A 6,377-nucleotide genomic window follows, 5' to 3' on the forward strand; every position below is an offset into this window, starting at 1 on the left:
CAGGTAAAGTTGATATGCATAGAAAGTACCCCGATTCTACTACGATAAATTTAAACTCTTATGAAACAAAAGTTGTCAATCTACCAACTGCCGAAAAGGATGGTGAGTTTTATTTTGAAAAAGATATTCCGCTTTCACCTCAAATTATTATTCATACTGGCATTTACACTTGCAAGGACAACCGTGTTCATGTAACTGTAACAAATATCTCTAACGAACCAACCAAAATTTTGATCAGCAACCCATTAGCAGTAGAACTGAATAATTTCTACGCAAATGACCCAATCCATGAAGAAGCTGCTCCTTCATTCCCAAGACAATTTATTTTCGATCAGTTGAGACTTGACCACCTTAACAGAGAGGAGAAAATAAACTTGTTAAAGGTAATCGCTGACTATGAAAACATTTTTTATGTTGAGGGTCAACAACTTACTTTTACAAATGCTATCAAGCATAAAATTGTCACAAAGGACGATGTGCCTATCCACACGAAATCGTACCGCTATCCATTCTGTCATAGAGAGGAAGTGCAGCGGCAGATTTCCAAAATGCTGGATCAAAACATAATTAGACACTCCAACAGTCCATGGACTTCACCTGTTTGGATAGTGCCCAAAAAATTGGACGCATCTGGACAGAAGAAATGGCGACTAGTCATAGATTATCGTAAATTGAACGATAAAACTATTGACGACCGCTACCCCATTCCAAACATCACAGATGTTTTGGACAAATTGGGAAGATCCATGTATTTCACCACTCTTGATCTAGCTTCTGGTTTTCACCAGATAGAGATTGAAAAAGGTGACATTGAAAAAACCGCTTTTAGTGTCGAGAATGGACACTACGAGTTCTTGAGAATGCCATTTGGACTCAAGAATGCGCCCTCGACGTTTCAACGCGTCATGGACAACGTGTTGAGAGAACACATTGGCATAAGATGTCTTGTCTATATGGACGACATCATTGTGTTTTCCACCAGTCTTAAGGAACACCTGGATAATCTAAGGAAAATATTTGATACCTTAAGAAAATACAATATGAAAATACAACTCGACAAAAGCGAATTTCTTCACAGTGAAGTAGCTTTTCTCGGTCATATTGTTACGAGAGATGGTGTAAAACCAAACCCGGATAAAGTTGACATTATCCAAAATTGGCCAATTCCAAAGAATGAAAAGGAACTCAGAGGATTCCTTGGACTTCTAGGTTACTATCGGAAATTTATTCGAGATTTCGCGAAAGTAGCTAAGCCCCTAACACAAACCCTAAGGAAAGGAGAAAAGGTCGAACACACGAAGGATTTTATTGAAGCATTCGAACGCTGTAGGAATATTATAACCTCCAGCAATATACTTCAATATCCTGATCTGGAAAAGCCTTTCATCCTGACAACTGACGCCTCCAACTACGCAGTTGGCGCCGTTTTATCACAAGGCACAATAGGCAGTGATAAACCTATTGCCTTTGCATCTAGAACTCTTAATCGATCAGAGGAAAACTACTCTGCTATCGAAAAGGAGCTTTTAGCTATTGTATGGTCATGCAAATATTTTAGACGGTACCTTTATGGACAGAAGTTTACTGTTTATACGGACCATAAACCGTTAACTTATGGACTGAATCTGAAAGATTCAAACCATAGGCTTATTCACTGGCGCCTACGATTAGAAGAATTTAACTTTGATATCGTATACAAACCAGGAAAACAAAATGTTGTAGCAGATAGTCTCTCTAGGGTCAGAGAACTAAATGCTAATGATGTAGACGAACCCTCTAACAGCGAATCTATCGAAGATGACGATTCCGAATCATCGGTACATTCCGCAAATACAGACGACTCCGTCTACATACCATGCACCGAACAACCCCTGAACAGGTTCAGTAATCAAATTATCTTACGAATTGGAAACAACGAAGAAGAAACGTACGAAGAAATATTCCCTCGGATATTTCGACGTACAATTACGAAAATAACATTCGGTGTTCCATATCTGATTAAACTATTTAAACAATATATGGATGTAAAGAGATCCAATTGTATATTTTGCCCGGAGAACGTCATTCCAACACTTCAAATAGTGTACAAAAACTATTTCAGTCGAGGAAAACCGTTCAAGATCCATATTAGCCAGAAACTCCTCACTGATTTGAAAACACCAGAGGACCAAAACCTTATATTAGAGCAAACGCATACTAATGGACATCGTGGAATCTGGGAAAATTATCAGCAGATTGCAAAACGCTATTTTTTCCCCGCGATGAAAGTTAAAATTCGGCAGTTTATTCGGCTTTGTCGAATTTGTAACAAAAATAAGTACGAAAGACACCCGTACAAAATAAAGTTAGGATCAACACCTAATCCTAAACAGCCGTTAGAAATAGTTCATCTAGATATTTTTATAAAAAACCCTAATATATTTCTTTCCTTTATAGACAAATTCTCACGTTTTGGTACCATCATTCCGATAAAATCCCGTAACATCAACGATGTAAGGAACGGGTTAACAAAATACTTCTCTTTAATAGGTACTCCCAACTGTATTGTCTCCGATAACGAACCAGCTATGAGATCAATTGAAATGAGAACTCTCTTAGAAAACTTAGATATCCAAATTCATTTCACTCCTCCAAATCACAGCCTCAGCAATGGCTTGGTCGAAAGGTTTCACTCGACATTAGGTGAAATCTATCGATGCCTTAAGCCAGAATATCCCGATTTAACTGATAAAGAATTGTTTCGGATAGCTTGTACAAATTATAATAACACTATACATTCGGCTACCAAATTAAAGCCAAAGGAAATTTTTTATGCCAGAAAAGATGGAGAAGAAAGGTCTCTAGATATCAATACAATTTTACAAAATAGGAATAACTTATTTCAAGAGGTCTTAAATCAATCGAAGGCTACGCAAAGGAAGAACTTGGAGCATCATAATAAAGACAGAGAAGAACCACCAGTCCTACCGTTGGATGATACAGTGTACAATAAAGTACAAGGTATCAGGAATAAAGGGAGGGAAAGATATCACTCGGTCACAGTCGTCCAAGATAATGGAAGAACATTTATGGACAATTCTGATCGAGAAATTCACAAAGATAATATTTGGAGAAAATGAATCCACCACAAAATTCTTTTCATTTACAAATTTCAGATGTGGATTCACCTAACTACCCTGACTTGCCTGACAATTGCCATGACGACATCACAGACTATACAAGTTTACGACTTAAACAGAAACCCTGGACTATTAGAGCACCTCCACGGGAGTCCTCATCGCTATTCTCATTATAGCGCTCCCTCCCGAGTGCTATTTTAGGATAGCGCCCCATCTTCCCACCGGTGGTTTTTGTTTTAGGTATAGCGACTTCGTAAACATATTGACGAGCATATTGAGTTCTCACCGGGCGTTGCTAAAAGTAATCATCATCTTCTTCAATGGCTCTACATTTCAACCGGATCTTGGCTAGCTGCTGAACTTAGTATTCTATTAGCATTTCATCAGTTATTTAATTTAAAGCTTTTCTGAGCCCGCCATTGTATGCGTATGTATTTTGTGTGACAACTGACAACTATGCTCAAGGAGCCTTAAAGCATCCTTGACCGAATCGGGAATAGAAGACGCCATCTCCGGAGGGCAATTCTACGCTTTTGATCGCAAGGCTAACTGGAGACCTGCAGTCGAAGAAATTCCTCCTGAAATTCCCACCAGTTTTCCCACAAGAATCTCTTGACAAAATCCAGCAGGAATGTTTCCACATTTTTTTTCCCTAAAGGATGTCTCGGAGAAAAAAATTGTATACAGTAGCCGTTCGATAACTGCAAAATGTTTACCTTTCAGTTAACGAATGCCGTTCGATAACTGCAACGCATTCTAGACGTCAAACGGTTGTCAATCGACGTCAGATGCAATAAAAGTGCATCTAAATGTGCAGCTCAATGCAGATGTCATTGAGTTTGACACCAGTTTGAAGTTTAGCAGTCCGATAACTGCAAAACTGTTGCAACTATCGAATTGCAGTTAAAAAGCATTGCAGTTAAATGACTTGTAGTTATCGAACGTCTACTGTAATTGCATAATTGTAAAATTTGTAACATCCGAAAGAATCTGGAGAGTTTTCAAAGAAACCACAAAAAATATAGGGCATTTCCAATAGAAAAAATCCTGAGAGAATCTGGAAGAAATCCTAAAACTATTCTGGGAGAACTGCTAAAGATTCTTGAAAGAACACAAAGATTGCTGGGGAACTCCCGGAGGGATCCAAGATGAATTTCTAAAACAAATCATTTTTAAAAGAACGACAGAAAAGATAAACTTGCGGGAGCTTTTCTGGAGGAACTGCTTGAAGAACATACTGAACAATTACTAAAGGAACCTTCTGAGGCATTCCTGGAAAAACTTCCCTTGGAATAACTATAATAACAAAATAAAAACAGTGGAATTTTCTTTCGCGAAAAATCCATGAATATTTCGGGCTCTAGCGCGCGCCGGTGCGCATCGCTCCTCATTATAGCTGATCCATTACTGTAATTATTTCTTCGCGGAGTTGGGGCACTATGTAGTTAAAAAAATGAATATTTCCCTTGTCTTTACGTCGAAATTGTTCTGAAAAAGAAAAACAGATTTTCTGCAATTTTTTATCAATACCAAAGTGACGTTTCACAAAATAACAACCCTGTATGTAAATTTAGCAACCCAGTATGGGGCGCTAAATTTGGAAACTCACGGCTAATTTTGAGTTGCGTTGTTATTTTACATTCCCGTTTAGATACCTCCGGTGTAAAAGTGGGTCCCTATTAGGGGCCCGGAAATAGCGATAGGGCCCCAGATGGGGACTCCCGTGGAGGTGCTCTTAGCGATACAATCTGGCAACACACTCATAAAAACTGGACAGCATCGCATATATCACGCTATTGACCTAACCAAGTACAAACCCCTTTTGGATACCATCGAACTCGCTGTCGATGGACTTAAAATTTTCACTGATTTTGAAGACTTGACATCTATATTGAGAACAAAGCTAGAAGAAGTCAATGTTTCCTATAAAAAGCTAATCCCGATAAACCACAGTCGACAGAGACGAGGAGCTTTTAACTTTCTAGGATCAGCCATAAAAAGTCATTACAGGAAATTTAGATGAAAATGATTTGAATCAGATTAACGATGATATCAGAGATTTAAAGGACAGGAACCAAGATTTAGTAAGGCAGAATAATATTCAAGTAAAACTTAATAGACATTTAGAAAACCGTATCAACAAAATTATAGACTCAGTAAATAAGGAACAGCAGATTATTAAAAACAGATAATAACAGCTAGACAATCATTAATTAATAACAAGTTGATAAACCAGAATTTTACCGCAATTAGACAAGCTTTCAAATTTCCTATCACCTAGATCTTTTGCAAAACACCTAGATTCTATTTTTGAAGTCATCCAGTTGGCAAAAATCCATGTTATCTCTAAGAACTTTTTAGAATCAGAAGAAACTAAATTTATTGTAGACAGATTAGAAGAACAGAACTTAACCATTTTGAACCCTGATCAGGTCTACGATTATCTCGACATCCGTGCTATCTTCAAAGGTCCGATTCTCTACTTCATAATCAGAGTCCCTCAAATCTCATCCCTATATTTCAACAATCTCCTATTGGAACCACCCCTATCAACGGTCGAGTTATTAAGCTACCCTGGAATCATGCAATAATTCACGAGAACCAGACTTATTTCATCAAAGATGGTTGTGAAACCACCGGAGAATTCACCATATGCGAAGAAGATAAACTCGAAGATATCTCCGACGACGAATGTTTTCAAAAGTCATCCGAGGATTTCACGGAAGATGCGTCTTCACTAATTACACGATTTTACCCACGCTACGAGACTGACAGATAATCATGTCTTAGTCAAAAATGCATCAGTCACGCTCAGATCTGACTGCCTGCAAAATAACAGAAAACTGTTAGGAACAACACTAATATTTTTCTCAAACTGTAGTATTGAATTAGATGGAAAAAACTTCACCACCACCGGGTTTTCATCTGTACTACCAACTATAATACCGATGGATGGAGTAAAAATCGAGCAAGCAAACTTCGAAGCAACCATAGATCTCAAGGAGTTGAGAAAACTACACATCGAGAACCGAGTGGAACTTCAAATCATCAGAAATAGACATTCGCTCCAAACAACCACAAGTTTGGGGTTATTCTCCATTTGTATACTTTTAGGCATCTGCATCATCATCTACATTTGGTGCAAGAGGAAAACACTTTCAGACGAATCTAGCGTAACCATCAACATAGAGACGCCTAGCAACCCAGGAACGACAGATCGAATCGAAATTGTATCGGGACGATCCAATCTTGAGGGAG

Source organism: Armigeres subalbatus, chromosome 1 (assembly GCF_024139115.2).
Source record: "Armigeres subalbatus isolate Guangzhou_Male chromosome 1, GZ_Asu_2, whole genome shotgun sequence".
NCBI classification, from domain to species: Eukaryota; Metazoa; Arthropoda; class Insecta; order Diptera; family Culicidae; genus Armigeres; species Armigeres subalbatus.